The sequence below is a fragment of the Hyla sarda genome, chromosome 9 (genome assembly GCF_029499605.1).
Source record: "Hyla sarda isolate aHylSar1 chromosome 9, aHylSar1.hap1, whole genome shotgun sequence".
NCBI classification, from domain to species: domain Eukaryota; kingdom Metazoa; phylum Chordata; class Amphibia; order Anura; family Hylidae; genus Hyla; species Hyla sarda.
The window spans coordinates 106,704,657-106,724,062 of record NC_079197.1 but is presented as its reverse complement, the minus strand read 5'-3'; the positions used below and the strand labels follow the sequence as shown (position 1 = coordinate 106,724,062).

General features: G+C 40.9%; 1 protein-coding gene across 3 annotated transcripts in view; it reads right to left on the bottom strand.

The window, feature by feature from the left end:
- The window catches only part of NRK (Nik related kinase), a 408,966-nt gene that overhangs the window by 364,193 nt on the left and 25,367 nt on the right, over positions 1-19,406 (bottom strand). The window lies entirely within an intron of this gene.

Below are 19,406 nucleotides of genomic sequence, written 5' to 3'. Positions count from 1 at the left end.
CAAAATAATACAAAAACAGTAGGAGTTGGAAAACATCTGGAGGCACACAAACCAACAGAGATACACTAAGACACACATATGGTCAAATCAATGTCAGTCTAGCCGAGTACAGGAATGCAGAGCAAGAGAAGAGTTAAGGGAAAAGCCAAAGATCAATAAACAAGCAGGAATCCATTAAGCAGGAGGTGTCAGCTAAGGTATAACCTTTCACAGACAATAAACTGATCCCTGCTCCTAGCTTGTATAGGCAGGTGATTAGGGATACACCTCCCTGATAGGTAGCAGAGCTGAGAACCACACCCAACTAGAGTCATTTAACTCTTTGTGTTTGGCCAGAGCCAGATGTTACACTCTGGTTCCTGATCCTAGTTTTGACTACTCTGCTTTCCAGTATCCTGACTTTGGCTGTTTCCAAGAACCCGCTTCAGCTCCAAACCCCTGGCTGTGTCCGTGACCAAGTCCCTGGATCCCGCTATTGTTTGTTATTTTTGTATATATATATATATATATATATATATATATATATATATATATATTTTTTTTTTTTTTTTTTCCATTTTAATAAAGGTGTGATTGTCTCCATCTGGTTTTGTGGTTGGGACAGTCAGGCAGTGCATACAGCAATGTAGTTACAAACAATTTTAAAAAGACACGCCAAAGCCCTGTAGTGTGTGTGAGTGATCATGTTTTGACGCCTGGCCATCAGAGCCCCCTTCCCTGACCCTGAGATAGCATTGTCTTCCATGACCTGACACCTTTACTATGATTTAATAAATGTTGAAATCTATGCCATGCCAAGTAGCAGACGTAGATTTAAGTATTAGGCTGCTTTCACACTATGAGCATTCATCCGTTATTAAACGTCTGTTTTCTTTGTAAAAACGGATGTGATTTTCTTTGTAAAAACGGATGTGAAATAAATATTAATCCGCTAAGACCCGTTATAACATGCCTCATGTATGGCCGTAACACATCTGCCTACAGACTCCCACAGCCGGGACTACTACTACTCCCATCATGGAACAGACTTCTTTCCATGATTGGAGTAATAATTCCTGGGCTGTGGGAGTCTGCACGCAGCTGGGGAGGTTACATTAATGTTTGCACTACAACCCCCATCATGGAACAGAGCCTGTTCTATGATGGGGGTTGTAGTACAGGGGCTGAGGGATTAATCCCACCGGCTTTCACTTCTGAGACCCGATGCAATCCGAAGTTATTAACCTGTTGAGGACCAAGGATGTACCGGTACGTCCTTAGTCCTTTCCCTTTCTATAATCATAGCGGGCAGTGTCTGGCCTCTAACAACGGCTGGGACACGTGGCTAATAGCGCGCAGCACTTATCGCGGTGCCGGGTGCTATTAACCCTTTAGACGCGGCGTTCAAAGTTGAACGCCGTGTCTAAAGTGAGAGTAAATCACTGCCGGTTAGCTCAGGGGGCTGTTCGGGATGTTTGCGGCAAAATCGCGGCATCCCGAACAGCTCTGGGACACGAGGAGGGTAAATTACCTTGCCTCCTGGTGTCCGATCGCCGAATGACTGCTCAGTGCCTGAGATCCAGGCATGAGCAGTCAAGCGGCAGAATCATCGATCAATGGTTTCCTATGAGAAACCATTCATCGATGTAAAAGATCAGTGTGCGCAGTGTTATAGCCCCCTATGGGAGCTATAACACTGCAAAAAAAAAAAAAACGTAAATAAAAATCATTTAACCCCTCCCCTAATAAAAGTTAGAATCACCCTCCTTTTCCCATAAAAAACTGTGTAAATAAAAATAAACATATGTGGTATTGGTATTCGGAAATGTCCGAATCATAAAAATATATCATAAATTAAACCGCATGGTCAATGGCGTAGGCGCAAAAAATTCCAAAGTCCAAAATAGTGTATTTTTGGTCACTTTTTATATCATGAAAGAAATGAATAAAAAGTGATCAATAAGTCCGATCAATACAAAAATAGTACCACTAAAAAATGAGCCCTCATACCACCCCCTATGCATAAAAATAAAAAAGTTATAGGGGTCAGAAAATGATAATTTATAACGTATACATTTTCCTGCATGTAGTTAGGATTTTTTTCAGAAGTATGACAAAATCAAACCTATATAAGTAGGGTATCATTTTAATCGTAGGGACCTACAGAATAATGAAAATGTGTCATTTTTACAGAAAAATGTATGGTGTAGAAACAAAAGACCCCAACAGTTACAAAATGGCATTTTTTTTAAATTTTGTCTCACAATGATATTGTTTCCCGTTTCGCCGTAATTTTTTGGGTAAAATGACTGATGTCATTACAAAGTATTGGTGGTGCAAAAAATAAGCCATCACATGGATTTTTAGGAGCAAAATTTAAAGAGTTATGATTTTTTAAATGTAAGGAGGAAAAAATGAAAGTGCAAAAATGGAAAAACCCCTGGCAAGCTCCGCAACCCTTCGATGTATAGTGTGTTTTAACTTTCATTTTTGAATCCCCCGCGGGGAGCCCTGAATGGCCGGTGCTGAGGAGCCATTCAGGGCTCTCAGCGGGAGATTTAAAAATGAACTGTTCCAGGTTAAACCCCCCCAAAGGACGAGGGGGCACTCCCTCCGTCTGGAGAAGAAAAGGTTTAGTCTAAAGGGGCGACACGCCTTCTTTACCGTGAGGACTGTGAATTTATGGAACGGTCTACCTCAGGAACTGGTCACAGTAGGAACAATTAACAGCTTTAAAACAGGGTTAGATACATTCCTGGAACAAAATAACATTAATGCTTATGCAGGATTATAAAACTACATCCCTTTCCCTTATCCCCTTACACCCTTCACTTCAATTTCCTGGTTGGACTTGATGGACATATGTCTTTTTTCAACCATACTAACTATGTAACTATGTAACTATGTAACTATGTAACTATGAACATTGTGAGTAGCAGGGGGGCATATCTATATTAAAAGCGCTGTGGGGGGGAGAGAGATATAGCGCTGCAGGGAGGGGGCAGACATATAGCCTATATATCTAGCCCCCCCCAAGCACATTGATAATATGCCCCTGTAGCGCATTAGATATGACCCCCGCAAATGCATTAATAAATATATACCCCCTGCCAGCGCATTTATAAATATACCCCCCTGCCAGTGCATTAATAAAAATATACCCCCTGCCAGCACATTAATAAATATATACCCCCCGCAGCGCATGTATAATGTACCCTCACAGCACGGCGCAGCGCAGCGCATCTATATACTTATGCCAATGCAGCGTTATATGTGAAAAGCATTCTAGCAGCAGCATCGGCCGGCCCGATTCTGCTGATAGAAATAATTTTTATACATAGCGCTGCAGCGGCATATGTATATAGAAGTGCTGTGAGGGGGCAAATAACGCTATATGTCTGCCCCTCCAGCGCTTCTATATACATATACCACTGCAGCGCTATGAATGAAAAGTATTTCTATTAGCAGTGCATAGTGGAACTACAGTGGGGAAAAAAAGTATTTAGTCAGCCACCAATTGTGCAAGTTCTCCCACTTAAAAAGAGAGAGAGGCCTGTAATTTTCATCATAGGTATACCTCAACAATGAGAGACAATGAGAAAATAAGAATCTATAAAATCACAAATTATTTATTTGCAAATTATGGTGGAAAATAAGTAATTGGTCACTAACAAAAGTTCATCTCAATACTGTTATATACCCTTTGTTGACAATGACAGAGATCAAACATTTTCTTTAAGTCTTCACAAGGTTTTCACACACTGTTGCTGGTATTTTGGCCCAGAGCAGTCATGTGTTGGGGCTGTCGCTGGGCAATTCAGACTTTCCCTCCAAAGGTTTTCTATGGGGTTAGGCCACTCCAGGACATTGAAATGCTTCCTATGAAGTCACTCCTTCATTGCCTGGGCGGTTTGTTTGTGATCATTGTCATGCTGAAAGACCCAGACACATTTCATCTTCAATGCCCTTGCTGATTGAAGGAGGTTTTCACTCAAAATATCATGATACATGGTCCCATTCATTCTTTCCTTTACAGTAGGTATGTTGTTCTTTGGAAGCAACTCAGCTTTCTTTCTCCTCCAAACACGACGAGTTGAGTCTTTACCAAAAGGTTCTACTTTGGTTTCATCTGGCCATATGACATTCTCCCAATACTCTTCTGGATCATCCAAATGCTCTCTAGCAAACTTCAGACATGTACTGGCTTAACCCCTTAAGGACCCCAGGCCATTTTATACCTTAAGGACCGGAGCGTTTTTTGCAATTCTGACCACTGTCACTTTAAACATTAATAACTCTGGAATACTTTAAGTTATCATTCTGATTCCGAGATTGTTTTTTCGTGACATATTCTACTTTAACTTAGTGGTAAAATTTTATGGTAACTTGCATCCTTTCTTGGTGAAAAATCCCAAAATTTGATGAAAAAAATGAAAATTTTGCATTTTTCTAACTTTGAAGCTCTCTGCTTGTAAGGAAAATGGATATTCAAAATATATTTTTTTGGGTTCACATATACAATATGTCTACTTTATGTTTGCATCACAAAATTTATGAGTTTTTACTTTTGGAAGACACCATAGGGCTTCAAAGTTCAGTAGCAATTTTGAAATTTTTCACAAAATTTTCAAACTCACTATTTTTCAGGGACCAGTTCAGTTTTGAAGTGGATTTGAAGGGTCTTCATATTAGAAATACCCCATAAAAGACCCCATTATAAAAACTACACCCCCTAAAGTATTAAAAAAAACATTCAATAAGTGTATTAACCCTTTAGGTGTTTCACAGGAATAGCAGCAAAGTGAAGGAGAAAATTCAAAATCTTCATTTTTTACACTCGCATGTTCTTGTAGACCCAATTTTTGAATTTTTGCAAGGGATAAAAAGGAATTTTTTTTTACTTGTATTTGAAACCCAATTTCTCTCGAGTAAGCACATACCTCATATGTCTATGTTAATTGTTCGGCGGGCGCAGTAGAGGGCTCAGAAGGGAAGGAGCGACAAATGTTTTTTGGGGGGCATGCCGCATTTAGGAAGCCCCTATGGTGCCAGGACAGCAAAAAAAAAACACATGGCATACCATTTTGGAAACTAGACCCCTCAGGGAACGTAACAAGGGGTAAAGTGAACCTTAATACCCTACAGGTGATTCACGACTTTTGCATATGTAAAAAAAATATATATTTTTTTTACCTAAAATGCTTGGTTTCCCAAAAATTTTACATTTTTAAAAAGGGTAATAGCAGAAAATACCCCCCAAAATTTGAAGCCCAATTTCTCCCGATACAGAAAACACCTCGCATGGGGGTGAAAAGTGCTCTGCTGGTGCACTACAGGTCTCAGAAGAGAAGGAGTCACATTTGGCTTTTTGAAAGCAAATTTTGCTCTGGGGGCATGCCGCATTTAGGAAGCCCCTATGGTGCCAGAACAGCAAAAAAAAAAACACATGGCATACCATTTTGGAAACTAGACCCCTCGGGGAACATAACAAGGGGTAACGTGAACCTTAATGCCCTACAGGTGTTTCACGACTTTTGCATATGTAAAAAAAAAAAATTATTTTTTACCTAAAATGCTTGTTTTCCCAAAATGTTTACATTTTTAAAAAGGGTAATAGCGGAAAATACCCCCCAAAATTTGAAGCCCAATTTCTCCCAATTCAGAAAACACCCCATATGGGGGTGAAAAGTGCTCTGCTGGCGCACTACAGGTCTCAGAAGAGAAGGAGTAACATTTGGCTTTTTGAAAGCAAATTTTGCTCTGGGGGCATGCCGCATTTAGGAAGCCCCTATGGTGCCAGAACAGCAAAAAAAAAACACATGGCATACCATTTTGGAAACTAGACCCCTCGGGGAACGTAACAAGGGGTAATGTGAACCTTAATACCCTACAGGTGTTTCACGACTTTTGCATATGTAAAAAAATATATATTTTTTTTTACCTAAAATGCTTGGTTTCCCAAAATTTTTGCAATTTTAAAAAGGGTAATAGCAAAAAATACCCCCCAAAATTTGAAGCCCAATTTCTCCCGATTCAGAAAACACCCCATATGGGTGTGAAAAGTGCTCTGCTGGCGCACTACAGGTCTCAGAAGAGAAGGAGTCACATTTGGCTTTTTGAAAGCGAATTTTGCTCTGGGGGCATGCCGCATTTAGGAAGCCCCTATGGTGCCAGGACAGCAAAAAAAAACACATGGCATACCATTTTGGAAACTAGACCCCTCGGGGAACGTAACAAGGGGTAATGTGAACCTTAATACCCTACAGGTGTTTCACGACTTTTGCATATGTAAAAAAATATATATATTTTTTACCTAAAATGCTTGTTTTCCCAAAAATTTTACATTTTTTAAAAGGGTAATAGCAGAAAATACCCCCCAAAATTTGAAGCCCAATTTCTCCCGAGTACGGCGATACCCCATATGTGGCCCTAAACTGTTGCCTTGAAATACGACAGGGCTCCAAAGTGAGACCGCCATGCGCATTTGAGGCCTAAATTAGGGACTTGCATAGGGGTGGACATAGGGGTATTCTACGCCAGTGATTCCCAAACAGGGTGCCTCCAGCTGTTGTAAAACTCCCAGCATGCCTGGACAGTCAACGGCTATCTGGCAATACTGGGAGTAGTTGTTTTGCAACAGCTGGAGGCTCCGTTTTGGAAACAGTGGCGTACCAGACGTTTTTCATTTTTATTGGGGAGGGGGGTTGTATAGGGGTATGTGTATATGTAGTGTTTTTTACTTTTTATTTTATTGTGTGTTAGTGTAGTGTAGTGTTTTTAGGGTACAGTCGCACGGGCGGGGGTTCACAGTAGTTTCTCGCTGGCAGTTTGAGCTACGGCAGAAAATTTGACGCAGCTCAAACTTGCAGCCGGATACTTACTGTAATCCACCGCCCATGTGAGTGTACCCTGTACGTTCACATTGGGGGGGGGGGGGGGGAACATCCAGCTGTTGCAAAACTACAACTCCCAGCATGTACGGTCTATCAGTGCATGCTGGGAGTTGTAGTTTTGCAACCGCTGGAGGCTCCGTTTTGGAAACAGTGGCGTACCAGACGTTTTTCATTTTTATTGGGGAGGGGAGGGGGGCTGTGTAGGGGTATGTGTATATGTAGTGTTTTTTACTTTTTATTTTATTGTGTGTTAGTGTAGTGTAGTGTTTTTAGGGTACAGTCACACGGGCGGGGGGTTCACAGTAGTTTCTCGCTGGCAGTTTGAGCTGCGGCAGAAATTTTGCCGCACCTCAAACTTGCAGCCGGATACTAACTGTAATCCTCCGCCCATGTGAGTGTACCCTGTACGTTCACATTGGGGGGGGAACATCCAGCTGTTGCAAAACTACAACTCCCAGCATGTACGGTCTATCAGTGCATGCTGGGAGTTGTAGTTTTGCAACAGCTGGAGGCACACTGGTTGTGAAACACCGAGTTTGGTAACAAACTCAGTGTTTTGCAACCAGTGTGCCTTCAGCTGTTGCAAAAGCTACAACCCCCAGCATGTACGGACAGCGGAAGGGCATGCTGGGTGTTGTAGTTATGCAACAGTTGGAGGCATACTACTTTGGCTGGGGATGCTGGGGATTGTAGTTATGCAACAGCTGGAGACACACTGGTTTACTACTTAACTCAGTGTGCCTTCAGCTGTTGCAAAAGTACAACTCTCAGCAGTCACCGACAGCCAACGGGCATGCTGGGAGTTGTAGTTATGCAACCACCAGAGGCACCACTACAACTCCCAGCATGCACTTTAGCTGATTGTGCAAGCTGGGAGTTGTAGTTACACAACAGCTGAAGGTACACTTTTCCATAGAAAGAATGTGCCTCCAGCTGTTGCAAAACTACAAGTCCCAGCATGCCCATAAGGGCATGCTGGGAGTTGTGGTGGTCTGCCTCCTGCTGTTGCATAACTACAGCTCCCAGCATGCCCTTTTTGCATGCTGGGAGCTGTTGCTAAGCAACAGCAGGAGGCTGTCACTCACCTCCAACGATCCTCGCCGCACAGGTCAGTCCCTCGTCGTCTCCGCCGCCGCCGCTGCTCCTGGGGCCCCGATCCCAACAGGGGCGCCGGGGATCGGGGTCCCCAGCACCCGGGGTGCACGTCCCGCACCCGCTCACGTCCTCCGGAAGAGGGGCGGAGCGGGTTGCGGGAGTGACACCCGCAGCAGGCGCCCTGATTGGTCGGCCGGTAATCCGGCCGACGAATCAGGGCGATCGTGAGGTGGCACCAGTGCCACCTCACCCCTGCTGGCTCTGGCTGTTCGGGGCCCCGATCAGCCAATAATTCCGGGTCACCGGGTCACTGGAGACCCGATTGACCCGGAATCCGCCGCAGATCGCTGGACTGAATTGTCCAGCGATCTGCGGCCATCGCCGACATGGGGGGTCATAATGACCCCCCTGGGCGATATGCCCCGATGCCTGCTGAACGATTTCAGCAGGCATCGGGGACCGGCTCCGCTCCAGATGGTTGCGGGGGGCCGGTAAAACACATGACGTTCTCATACGTCATGTGTCCTTAAGGACTCGGAAATGGAGACGTATGAGAACGTCATGTGTCCTTAAGGGGTTAAAGGGGTTCTCCGGTGCTTAAAAATCTTATCCCCTATCCAAATAATAGGGGATGAGATGCCTGATCGCGTGAGTCCCGCCGCTGGGGACCCTCTGGATCATGCACGCGGCACCCCGTTTGTAATCAGTCCCCGGAGCGTGTTCGCTCCAGGACTGATTACCGGCGACCACAGGGCGGATGGCGTGTGACGTCACGCCTGCACCCCCATGAGATGTCACGCTCCGCCCCTCAATGCAAGCCTATGGGAGGGGGCGTGAGAGCTATTACGCCCCCTCCCATAGGCTTGCATTGAGGGGTGGAGCGTGACGTCACACACCAGCGCAGACGTGACGTCACATGCCGCCCACCCTGAGGGCGCCGGTAATCAGTCCCGGAGCGAACACGCTCCGGGGACTGATTACAAACGGGGTACCACGTGCATGATCCCGGGGGTCCCCAGCGGCGGGACTCCCGCGATCAAGCATCTTATCCCCTATCCTTTGGATAGGGGATAAGATTTTTAAGCACCGGAGAACCCCTTTAAGCAGGGGGACACATCTGGCACTGCATGATTTGAGTCCCTGGCGGTGTAGTGTGTTACTGATGGTAGCCTTTGTTACTTTTGTCCCAGCTCTCTGCAAGTTATTCACTATTTCCCCCTGTGTGGTTCTGGGATTTTTGCTCACTGTTTTTGTGATGATTTTGACACCACGTGGTGAGATCTTGCGTGGAGCTCCAGATGGAAGGAGATTATCAGTGGTCTTGTATGTCTTCCATTTTCTAATAATTGCTCCCACAGTTGATTTCTTCACACCAAGCTGCTTGCCTATTGCAGATTCAGTCTTCCCAGCCTGGTGCAGGTCTACAATTTTGCTTCTGGTGTCCTTCGACAGCTCATTGGCCTTGGTCATAGTGGATTTTGGAGTGTGACTGTTTGAGGTTGTGTACAGGTGTATTTTATACTGATAACAAGTTCAAACAGGTGCCATTAATACATGTAACGAGTGGAGGACAGAGTAGACTCTTAAGAAGAAGTTACAGGTCTGTGAGAGCCAGAAATCTTGCTTTTTTGTAGGTGAGACGTAGATGGTTTGTATAAAATATAACTTTTACTTAGATATTGTTAAAAACCAGAATATACATAATATAAGTAAAAAATGTCCAACCTTAGTGGTATACAACATATAACATACACAAGGAAATGGTAAAGCCCAATACCCCAGAGGAGGGGTATAGGGATAAAGGTGAGTACCTATCTTCTAAATGACCTTACCTAGAAATGTCCTATGAAGGCATAAACTATAAAGACTACCCCAGTGGTAGGCAATATTCATGTGGCAGCCTTATGTACAACAATTCTCATGCTCCATGTTCCAACGCATTTCTCCCAAGTGTTGACAATGGGTGGAGGAGAAATAGAAGCACATAAACAATACATTTATTATTTATGTGCTTCTATTTCTTCTCCATCCCTGATGAACCCATTGTCAACACTTGTGAGAAATGTGTTGGAACATGGAGCATGAGAATTGTTGTACATAAGGCTGCCACGTGAATATTGCCTACCACTGGGGTAGTCTTAGTCGAGTTAGGACATTTCTAGGTAGGGTCATTTAGAAGATAGGTACTCACCTGTATCCCTATTCCTCTTCTCTGTAGGTCACTATTGGGCCTTACCATTTCCTTGTGTATGTTATATATTGTATACTACTAAGGTGGGTAATTTTTTCACTTGTATTATGTATATTCTGTTTTTTACAATATCTGAGTAAAAGTTATATTTTATACAAACTATCTACACCTTGTTGGTAGAATTTGTTTATACTGTTTGTGGATTACTTTTCTCCAAGGGCATATCTATCATAGTCATAGGGGGGTGACTATTGATCCTGGTACCCCTTACTCTGTATTAGTTGTTTGTAGGTGACCAAATACTTATTTTCCACCATAATTTGCAAATACAGGGTGGGCCATTTATGTGGATACACCTTAATAAAACGGGAATGGTTGGTGATATTAACTTCCTGTTTGTGGCACATTAGTATATGTGAGGGGGAAACTTTTCAAGATGGGTTGTGACCATGGTGGCCATTTTGAATCCAACTTTTGTTTTTCAATAGGAAGCGGGTCATGTGACACATCAAACTGATTGGGAATTTCACAAGAAAAACAATGATGTGCTTGGTTTTAATGTAACTTTATTCTTTCATGAGTTATTTACAAGTTTCTGACCACTTATAAAATGTGTTCAATGTGCTGCCCATTGTGTTGGATTGTCAATGCAACCCTCTTCTCCCACTCTTCACACACTGATTGCAACACCGCAGCACAGGCTTCCAGTATCCGTAGTTTCAGGTGCTGCAGAATGGGCAAAACAAAAATTGGAACAGGACCCTCAGTTTACGCAAAAGATTTTGTTCAGTGATGAGGCAAACTTTTATGTGAATGGTGAAGTTAACAAACAAAACCACCACTATTGGTCTGACACTAACCCACATTGGATAGATCCCTCCAAGACTGTCGGAACACAAAAATTGATGGTATGGTGTGGTATATGTGGTACAAAGATAGTGGGGCCATTTGTCATCAATGGAAACCTCAAGGTCACTGGATATGCGAAATTGCTACATGATGATGTGTTTCCCTCTTTATGCACTGAAGCTGGCACGTTCCCTGAGTTTTTCCAGCAAGATGGTGCACCACCACATTATGGGTGTCAGGTCCGAGCATTCCTAGATGAACAGTTTCCTGGAAAGTGGATTGGTCGTTGTGGGCCAGTTGAATGGCCCCCAAGGTCTCCCGATCTGAGCCCCTTAGACTTTTATCTTTGGGGTCATCTGAAGGCAATTGTCTATGCTGTGAAGATACGATATGTGCAGCAACTGAAACTACGGATACTGGAAGCCTGTGCTAGTATTTCTCCTGCAGTGTTGCTATCAGTGTATGAAGAGTGGGAGAAGAGGGTTGCATTGACAATCCAACACAATGGGCAGCACATTGAACACATTTTATAAGTGGTCAGAAACTTGTAAAAAAATACATGAAAGAATAAAGTTACGTTAAAATCAAGCACATCATTGTTTTTCTTGTGAAATTCCCATTAAGTTTGTTGTGTCACATGACCCTCTTCCTATTGAAAAAACAAAAGATGGATTCAAAATATCCGACTTCAAAATGGCCACCATGGTAACCCCCCTCCTGAAAAGTTTCCCCCCTCACATATACTAATGTGCCACAAACAGGAAGTTAATATCCCCAAACATTCCCATTTTATTAAGGTATATCCATATAAATGGCCCACCCTGTACATTCTTAAAAGATGACAATGTGATTTTATGGATTTTTTTTCTTATTATGTCTCTCATAGTTGAGGTATACCTATGATGAAAATTACAGGCCTCTCATCTTTTTAAGTGGGATAATTTGCACAATTGGTGGCTGACTAAATACTTTTTTGCCTCACTGTATATTTTTCATACAATAGGCTCCGAAGAAGCTGCACAAAAATACTTTCCAGAGACAAAAACCCTCAAAATTACAATCAAGTACAGGCAGTTCAAAATTGGTAGTGCTCACATGTAAACAAAGTCTAAGTGAATCTGCAGTGAACAACAACAAACGTAGAAAAAAAACATGGGCACTCACCATTAAAATGTAGCCTTTATTGTTTCATGTTAAAAATGCTCTCATTGACAGGAAAACAAAGAGAGACCCCATCAGCCGAAGTCAAAGGAATAAAGACTATGTTTTAATGGTGAGTGCCTATGTTTTTTTTTTTCTACGATAGTTCTTGTTTTTCATATACTGTAATTATGTTTTCTATCTGTAAAGTTTCACTGTAACTTTTAATTGACATTAATGATGATCTAAAGTGAGAGTTAGAAGACAATCAGATGAAAACATTGCATAATGTGAGGAACAGCTAAGAAAGCAAAACTAATCGAGATGAAAGGAGTTAAACTGGTCATCTGCTAGTTAGTAAGGGCTTTCACATTTAGCTATTTCCTGGAGGGCTACATAGTTTACAATGGAATGAATAAGCCCACAGAACAAGCCCTACAAAAAGCTTTTTATATAACCTGTAGCAGTTTTTGTAATGTAAATGAAGTCATATGAATTGATCCCTAATGATTATGGGAAAAAAGAAGCATTTTAGAGTCAAAATCCTATTTTTTTTCCTGAAGAAATAGGAGTGCCAGAGGGAATGAAACAGAGCTTTGAACTATTCAGATATCATTCTTGTATCCTACAACTACAAAAGTAAAAAATGCAGCAGAATGTAAAATAAGAAGATCCTTTTTTTTCCCGAAACAACAAATAAGAATGAAAATGTGCCCATCATATCCCTTAAGTCAAAATTACAGAAAGATAATATCCAAAGTAGCAGAACACACATTATATGTAGTTTGATGTTTTTATCAAAGTGGCTCTTTAAAGTACCATTTGGCATGCTGATGGGAAGTGTTTGAACAGTTCAAGAATATTTTCAGGCAAAAACCCAATTGATAAATATGGTAGACAACATGACCGGGGATAAATATTTTAGTAGAATGTTTGCTTTCAAGCCAAGAAAATTGTTCCATCTGATCAACTGAATTAGTTAAAATTGAAAAAGCAAGCACCTTAGTAAAGGCAAAATGAAGGCAAAAATATGACAATAGATGAGTGACAAATACCGGTTTCACTGTATGTTATTGGCCATACGGGTCCCAAATTAAACTTAAGACCAGTGTACATGTGTGATTTACGGATACATTATAGGCATTAATATGGTTTCATAAGTCTGCTGCAGGTCCATACTGTACCTCCATTGTGCCACTCATTTTACACAGAATTCCCAATGTCAATGTTTCCCAAACTGTGTACAGCGGCCCCAATATCAGGAGCACTGCCTGTTTGCAGAAAAAGCAAAGGGCGGCAGGTAGACAGAGGCTAAAGCCATTCCTCCCATTCACTAAAGAGCCAAAACTGCCCCCTCTCCTTGTGTTCTTCCTGGAGGCTGTGTAGCTGCCATGCTGTAGCCCCTGCCCCAGAAGAATTGGAAGCCATACAGATACAATGACGTCCCCAGGGCTGATGTTTCTTGTTCCTCTTTGTCACCTGCCAGCAGGAAAATGGATTGTCAGTCTGTGGGTGTCCATAGCCACCCAAACAGTAGCGTCAGCATGCAGAGAATGCAGTGGGCTCCTCTGGGGTCACTGCATGATGAGAGTGGACAACAGGCAAAACAAATCCCAGTAAAAAAAATCCACCATTTCAACATGGCCTTATCACAAAAAAAAATATTTTTTTAAATATTATTCTATATTTGGAATAATGCATCACGTGAGCTAGTTGCATTATGCTTGATATAAGAAATGTCTCTTTACTAAATAATGGCATTGGTGTTTTTGCATAAAGGAATTGTCCATTGTCATGCCCAGGGTGGGGAAAGAATGCAACCTGGTGCTTGCCCCAATCCCCTTTCCCTAACTACTTGGATGATCCATCCTTAATGGCAGCCCCCAAGTAGGCGAAAGTTCCTAAAGTCGGAAACACATGGACAGATAAGGTATAATCACAAAGACAAAGACAGAGTTAGGACAAGCTGTGGGTCAAACCTAGAGAGTAGGGTGGTACAAATTCAGAAGTCAAATGTAACATCAGGAAACAGGCAATGGATAAAACCTAGAAAGCTATGCCAGACAAGGCACCTGACCTAATGCCCTGTGACACGTGGCTGTAGAAACCGGCACAGAGGATCCGGATATGATGCAGGATCTAGGACAGCTGAGGATGTTGCATTCACTTTTTAAAGAGTGGTATCGAAGACAGCACCACAACACATGACCACTCATGATTCACTTCAATAGGGATGGGGTAAAATACCAGACTTAGCCTATGGACAGACTTGGTTTTATTTCAGCAAAAAGTAGACAGTTTCTGTAATCCTGAAAACAAATTAGTGAATGGCTTGTAATGGGCAGGCAGTATAGTCTTTACAATAACATAAGAACATCAACATTTTTATTATTTCTTACATACATTTGAATAGTGAAGTAGGTCCACAACTTACATTGATGTATGTACTTTAATCTTTTGTACAGCTAATTTTGTACAACTTACATTGATGTATGTACTTTAACCTTTTGTACAGCTAATCATACAGTTAGGCATGGCAGAAGAACTGCCCCATGGGTATAAAATTACCAAATCAAGGGTGCGTAAATCATGAGAATGTAAATGTTTCCTTGTGCACCACCATATTATGTGGCATAGAACAAACCATTTACTATCATTTGACTTTCTTTATAATCTCATTGAGTCTTTGAGTAATGTTTTTAAACTTAGCTATGAGACAATAACCTGAGGCAATCCAGTCAATTACAGTTTTCAGAGCTCCATCGCAGACTGTGAGCACGGAGCATTAAATTTAACCTTGTGCTTCCTAATGTGATTTGCAACATGACCCCTAACATGGTAAATATGCTGCAAGTAGCATGAAATCTCTAACATCGCAATAAAATCCAAGTGGAATAATGAAAATGAATAAGTTAAACAACGGTTAGGACGTGTGCGGATACAAGCCTTTATTATTATAAGCAAAAGGCTGACACTTGTAATGAGAAGAGTTATATCAGCAGCGTTCTTTATTGTGAGCTTTATTAACCTCTCAAGGACCCACCTTTTTTGGCTTTTTTTTCACAGTACACATCACAGTGATCATCCCTCTCTGCTTCCAGCTTGTGTGGTGAAAAGAAGGCTCTAATACTACTGTGTGAGACTGGCGTGCGAATTTTCGCATATACGAAAATTTGCATATGCTAATTTCCGCATATGTGAATTTTCGCTTATGCTAAATTAGCATATGCTAATTTCCGTATACGCGAATTTTCGCATATGCGAAAATAAAACGAGAATATTATGAATATGTGAATTTAACGAATATATGACGAATATTCGTCCATATATTCGCGAATATTTGCGAATTCAAATATGGCCTATGCCGCTCAACACTACCAATCACATCGCTTCTTTCAATTTAAAAAAAGGCTTCTGAAAAATAAAAGAAGCAATTTAATTGGTTGATATGGGCAACTGGTCAACTTTTACTCAGCACAAGTCTTGATGAATCTCCCCCAATGTCACTATGATATAGTCAAAGTGCAAACTGTGAGCCCAATGGGCAGTGTACAGCACTGGGGAGTCTGCGTGCTCTATATAAATAATAATAATAATAAGGAAGAAATGCCAGCGAGGTAAAGCGGATCCCAGATTTATTAAATGGATAAAAACAGGAACGGTAAATACAGGGTTACGCGTTTCAGGCGTGTAACAGGACGCCCTTAGTCATACTGGTATGACTAAGGGCGTCCTGTTACACGCCTGAAACGCGTAACCCTGTATTTACCGTTCCTGTTTTTATCCATTTAATAAATCTGGGATCCGCTTTACCTCGCTTGCATTTCTTCCTTGTTTCTGCATTCGGTGCTGCCATACACCTGCCGTGCGTTGGTTTTGGGAGGATGGTCCGGTGGTAGCTGATCAGCTCGCACTTTACCAATAATAATAATAATTATTATTATTATTAATAAAAACAGAAACAAAGCAAAAGTTCCAGAGGTTTTTATAAAGCTGGGTTTAAACAAGGTAAACTTTTCTGGTTATAAATGATTTTACTAGCAGATATCCCGCAAAAAAAATTTTTGTGGTCCAAATTTAAATATTACTGCTGCATTTTATGGACAAGTTTTATGCAATGTGAACCCAACCTACTAGTTTTATGTGTGCAGTGTCAGTACAGATGTAAAACAAACTCTGTGTATTCAGTACTGCAGTCACAGTCCCTTTCATCTGAGCCTTACTTCTTGTTCCCCTATTAAATGCATGTAACTAAGAACTAGGGGACTTCTAAAGGGTTTAAAAAATTATTTCCATTGCATTATGCATCAATAATAGTCTTAGGCTACATTCACACCACGTTTTTGCAATACAGTTCCCGTATCAGGTTTTTGCTGGAAAACTAATTCCTCAAAACTGGACTAAACTGTATCAAAATGTGTGTACAAATTTTAACCTGTATACGGTTAAAAATTGTATATCGTTTAAAAAATGATGTCCGGTTGCATCCGTTTAAAAAAAAAAAAAAAAACGTATACGTTTTGAACTTTTCACTCCATTATGAATAAAGTTTCACTTGTTTGATTGAAATCACCCCCCCCCCCCCCAAAAAAAAAAAAACTGTGCAAAGTCACAAACCATATGGTGAAAACTGGATGGAACCGTATGCACATACGGTTCTGTATGGTTCCCATTGACTCCTATTTTTTTTTTTAAACGTTTACGGTTGAATACGGTTTTTCACCCAGACCAAAAAACCGTGGTAGGCTACGTTTTGGGTACGGGAAAAAAAAAAGACAAAACCGTACAAGAAGAAAAATGGACACTACCTGATGCATCTTTTGGCATACGGTTTTCAATGGAGGGTCAATGCATATGGAGGGACATTTATCAATGTTTGCTTATGTATTCTTTTTTTTAGTAATTTTTTCCTTACTTTTTTGCTTATGTGTGACTTATTTTTCAACTGGTTTCAGCCTGTTGATAATTTTCTTTCACGTAAGCAATTTTTCCTTTTTTACTTTGGTAGTAGCTTTTTCTGCTCCATGTTTGAGCTGGAGTAAATTTAGTCAATTTTTAACCTTGTTGCAACTTTTTTTTGTGCAGTTGCGACTGTCGCAGTTGATAAATACCCGACTAAAGCAAATCCATTTTGGAAAATTTACTACATAAGCAAGTTTGAATTTTCATGCTTTTCTTGTTCTTCATGCAAATTGTTGCACGAAAACACACGTAGTCGCAGTTGCGACAATTTTGCGACAATTATAGTAAAGAAAACCTGACTAAACCCGTTGATAAATGTCCATCATGGTTTTCAATACAGTTCCATATGGTTTTCACATTTGAAAATGTATACGGGAACTGTATTGCAAAAACGTGGTGTGAATGCACCCTTATACTTCTATATTTTGGATTTGTCTTATTTATAAAGCTTTTACGTTCAAGGCTAAATTTCCGAGGAAACATTTTTGGCTGATTCATGTCTATGTATTTAGTTTCTGTTTTTTAAAGGTTCACATTTATTTGCCTATTGCATTTATCCAGACAAACATTTTTGCACAAAAAAGAATAAAGAATATTGTTATTTGAACCCTTTAAACAGGTAAAAAATGTTGACTCAATATTGTTCTGGATACCCCTCCAACCAAAGATATTGATGAAATAGAACAGGTCCTAAGGCGGGCTACAAAAAAGGTCTTAAGCCTTAAACGTATCAGGAACAGACTTAAATAACTAAATATATCTAATCTGAAGGAAAAGTAGGACATGGTCATTTTCTATACTGTATGTTAAAGGATTAAATAGGGTTCAGGAGGGAAATGTGTTTCATACGAAACTGGACATGAGAACATGATGTGGTTGGTAAATTCAAAGTAAGTGAATATAAATGTGCCTAGAACAATAAATATGCCTATCCTAAGACAATCTTTTATTTTTCTATGACTAATAATAATTACTAACAACAGCAGCCTTACATTACAGTAGTCATTGGAGAAACGGCAACTTAAACTTTCCATTATCAATGACTTGTATAAAATCTGCAGTATTATTTGGAGCTACATTCAATGATGTATGTAGAAAACAGGATTAAAGGGGTACTCCGCTGCTCAGCGTTTGGAACAAACTGTGTCACGCCCAGGGGCGAGACATAACGTCATGAGGGGGCGGGGTTATGACGTCACAAGCTCCCGACACCGGCTCCAGCGTTCGGAACAGTTTGTTCCAAACACTGAGCAGCGGAGTATTCCTTTAACCCATTCAGGACCAAGCCCATTTTGGCCTTAAGGACCGGAGCGTTTTTTGCACATCTGACCACTGTCACTTTAAACATTAATAACTCTGGAATGCTTTTAGTTATCATTCTGATTCCAAGATTGTTTTTTCGTGACATATTCTACTTTAACATAGTGGTAAATTTTTGTCGATACTTGCATCCTTTGTTGGTGAAAAATCCGTAAATTTGATGAAAAATGTGAAAATTTTGCATTTTTCTAACTTTGAAGCTTTCTGCTTGTAAGGAAAATGGATATTACGAATACATTTTTTTTGTTCACATATACAATATGTCTACTTTATGTTTGCTTCATAAAATTGATGAGTTTTTACTTTTGGAAGACACCAGAGGGCTTCAACGGTCAGCAGCAATTTTCCGATTTTTCACAAAATTTTGAAACTCGCTTTTTTTCAGGGACCAGTTCAGGTTTGAAGTGGATTTGAAGGGTCTTCATATTAGAAATACCCCATAAATTACCCCATTATCAAAAGTACACCCCCCAAAGTATTCAAAATGACATTCAGTCAGCGTTTTAACCCTTTAGGTGTTTCACACGAATAGCAGCAAAGTGAAGGAGAAAATTCACAATCTTCATTTTTTACACTCACATGTTCTTGTAGACCCAATTTTTGAATTTTTACAAGGGGTAAAAGGAGAAAATTATGTCTATGTAAAGTGTTCGGCGGGCGCAGTAGAGGGCTCAGAATGGAAGGAGCGACAAGGGGATTTTGCAGAGTACGTTTTTCTGAAATAGTTTTTGGGGGGCATGTTGCATTTAGGAAGCCCTTATGGTGCCAGAACAGCAAAAAAAAAAAACCACATGGCATACCATTTTGGAAGCTAGACCCCTCGGGGAATGTAACATGGGTAAAGTGAGCCTTTATATCCCACAGGTGTTTCACGACTTTTGCAGATGTAAAAAAAAAAAAAAAAATTTTTTACCTAAAATGCTTGTTTTCCCAAAAATGTTACATTCTTAAAAAAGGGTAATAGCAGAAAATACCCC